This window comes from Chroicocephalus ridibundus, chromosome 16 (assembly GCF_963924245.1).
Source record: "Chroicocephalus ridibundus chromosome 16, bChrRid1.1, whole genome shotgun sequence".
NCBI lineage: Eukaryota > Metazoa > Chordata > Aves > Charadriiformes > Laridae > Chroicocephalus > Chroicocephalus ridibundus.
Window position 1 is genome coordinate 8,061,980 of NC_086299.1, and position 3,808 is coordinate 8,065,787.

A 3,808-nucleotide genomic window follows, 5' to 3' on the forward strand; every position below is an offset into this window, starting at 1 on the left:
TTTGACCTTTTTTTTTTTTAATGACTGTGGAGGTCATTCATGTGTTTCCTTTTCAAGCACAGAATGAAGGGAGCAAAATTAGCACCTGAAGTAGATCATTGTTTCAGCTCATATGGCATGTTACCTCCACCAGAACTGAAGTTAAAAAAAAAAAAAAAAAAAAAATTTGCTGAATGATCCTGCCCAGTTTTGCAGTAGGAGTGCCAGGCTGTTCTTCTGCAGACTATATTTTCACACCTTGTAGCCATAACCGTATGGCAAAAGCCACCCATAATGGCCTTACCTGTAGTGAGAACGTAGCTTTAGTAAATGACAGAATTTTTACATTAGTGTATGTTTCATTCAAAAAAAGATAGGAGGAGTAGCAAGAAAACTCTAAAAGAGGAGGCTGGTAAACAGTGCCAAACGTACCAGAAGTTGAGATAATCAGGATAATTTCTTATCAGTTGAAGTGAAGATGATGGTCTTGGGTTTGGGGGTTTGGATATCTTCCCCCATCTGATCTCTGGTTAATTTTTAAAAAGTGTGTTTAAAAAGTTCTCCTTTCCCTTCCCTCCCTGGGAATTTGGTACTCTTGTTGGACTTCTTTCTTACAAATGTATCTTGTGTTCTTAACTCTAGTTGCCAAAACAATCCATAATAATGAGAACTGAGCCAAAGAAAATTGGGATGTTGAGCCATATGGTCCGAAATACTATTAGTTAAATTCGGCAATGCTCTTTTTCCTCGCAAAACTAGCTGAAGTAGCCTGATATATGAGAAAGATGCTGCTTTTAGTGAAGTATGCTGACGAGGAAGGATGAGCCAAATGCTTTAATGCCTATTGTGCATGCACTGTGGAAAGTCTAATAAACTTTGTTGTCAAAGCCAAGGTGACAGCGTCACGTGCAATGAGAAATTGACCTGGAAAATTATCCCACCGGGAGAGAAAGACTTAAAAGTGGATTTGTCAGTTAAATGGACTCTGACCACCATGCACACCAAAATATAACAGCCTTTGGGAAGAGGAAGTACTAAGTGTCCTTGCCATTAGTCACCCAACTGAATTCAGTAGGTGAAATTGGCAGCAAGTGAACTGGAGAGAGACATAAGTGGATGTACAACAACAGGGGACAATTTGAGACTGTATTTTGCACACCTGAGGGGAGCTGTCTCCCTTATCCATATGACACCATCTGAAGGTGAGTGCATGGTAGATGAAAGACGGTGACAATCGTTTTGTAAAATTGTAAGTCTAACACCTTGCATTTCACTAAAATCTATTATCCAGTTGTAGGCCCTCCAGAAGGCTGGTGTCATATGCATAAAGAAGGAAACAGAAATGATATTGCATACGGACACTGTAAAGTATTTTACTGTGTGAAATTGCATGAAGTTTGCTCAGTTAACTGATAAAGCTTTGTGCAAACAATGACTTGGGTTCAACCCCTAGGCATTAAAGTTCACAGAAACTGTGTTCTGAAGTTCTCTCTTGTGTCTTTCTCTGCCCTTTTTTTCCCCCTCTTCTCTCCACTGCCTCCATGAAAGGCTTCTTGGGAACATTGCTTGTAAATACACCTGGGATTACTGGCACAAGCCTGTAACTTCCTGACAGTAAGATTTGAAGGCTGAAAGCTGTTAAACTATAGAAGAATAGAAAAGAATGGAAGGATAGGAAAGAAAGTTGATGCAAAAGCTGAAGGCTCTCTCATCTCCTTGAGATTTGTAGACGACTGGGCGGAGACATTCAGCTGTGTGTGACTGCACGGAAATGCTGTCTGCTACAAATGGCTGAGCGTAGCAGGAAAGTGGGGCTGTGCTGTGCCGAGCGAGTGCCTACAATAGTGTGATAGTAATTTTGATTGAGAAAACAAACAAAGTTGTACCTGCTTGCACTCAGAATTAATTTGGTTGTCACTTTATGTTGTTTGAAAGAATGCACTTAAGATATAGTCAGTATCTGAAGTGTGCTTGCGTTGCTCTTGCTACCAACGCTGTGAGGCTTGTTGAAATGTCTAAAGGCTGCTTTGCATTTTTGTCATTTATTTTTAATGCTCCCTGGTGAGGGGAAAAAAAAAGAAATGATACAGTGTTTATCATTTTAATAGCCTTGACGTATTTTTATTGCTAACTGATTGGAAGCAACAGTATTCAGATAATTGCACTTCCTGTTTCAGAGCCTGGTGATTTATGTCCCTCAGTAAAGTGTTAAAAGTGTTTTAAAATGATAGTTTCAGTAAGATGTAATGCAGCTCTGAGGCATTTGCTCCAAATGATTAGGCCTTTACCATTAAGGTGGCTGTATTCTGTTACAGGACTAATACAGAAAGGGTTAGGTTTTAGACATGTCATACTGATTTTGTAATGAGTGTTGTTTATAAATAAGTCATCTGTTTTGTTGCAATTTTACATCCATCAAATTGTAATGTTCTCTTCTGATTCGCAATCCCAGTCCCCCGCAGGAATGCAGTCATTTGGAGTGAAGTGCTCAACTTCCGAAAACGCTCAGGCTGTTCCCCGGTGCTGTAGTACAGTCCATCAGCTCATCAAATTATTATAACTTGATGACAGCGCCTGTAAAACTCCAATGGGTTTTTTTTCTGATGGCAATTACTCCCCTTTAAATACCAATGCGTAACTGTTCTTTCCTAGAGCATGATCTTTTCTTACAAACCTTATTCTGTTACTTTCTCTCTGTTATCTCCATAGTGTTCACACTGCAGGCTCCCAAGATACAACCTACAGAGGACTGGAGGCGACACCAACATTTGTATGTGCTCCTTACGATGTGAAGAATTCCTAGACGTACATAGTGAGATCTGAAACTTTCAATGGGGGTAAGGAAAAGGGAGACTGCAAAAAGAGTTCATTTTAAATAATTAAATATGTATATACACACATACACACACACGCACAAAATGACGTTAATTTTAAATGCTACTCAACCTATTTTTGGCAGATCTTAAAACAGCTACATAAATGTTTTTAGCAGGAATTGTGCCGAAGGTAATGATTTAGGAATAAGTTAACTATGGAGAGGCATTTTGTTTGCATGCAAGTTTATATATTAGATAATGAACTGCTAGTTTATAATGTGTTGAGAAACGAGCTGTTAGTAGTGAGGTTCAGGACCTTACTTAGACTGAGGGCACTTGACATTAGATATGTTAAAATGAGGGAAAAATGCTTTTCAGCAGCATCTGCTGCCAACTCATGTCATCCCAAATCGTTACTGACTGCAAGTTACTGACTGCTGTGACATGAGTTTGGCAGTTCACTTCCCAGCACGTAACTGACCATGTCCTGGGCCTCCAGAACTGGGACACTTGGTAATTTGGTCGATATTGCTGCTGCTCTCCCAGCAGAATTGCATCATGTCTAGTATATTCAAGAATAAGTGTGGGATTTGCATTCCCCATTGCCATCACCCCTTTCTGTGTGAAAACTGAGCATACGTCGTGGCTGGCAAAAAAAAAAACAAAAAAAGAAGACAAAAATGGCAGTCGGTCATATTTCAATGATGTTGGCTGCCCCATGTCCTTTAAAATTAGAAGCAAACCACAAATCTGTCTTGGCAGTGCAGAAATTAGGGACGAGACAGAGGATTCTTCAGGTTTTGGGACCCATATCACCACAGTATTATTTTTAGCGTGACCTTATTTGATAAGGCCAAGTTTACACAGTAAGGTGCAAACAGTCCTTCAGTAGCTTTGCCGCTGCCCTGGTTATAAGTTAGCGGGAGTTGAACAAATTCTCCTCTAAAATCTCTACGGCCTTTATAGCGTGGAAGTGTGCCCATGCTCACACATCCATCTGAGAGGCATGGGTT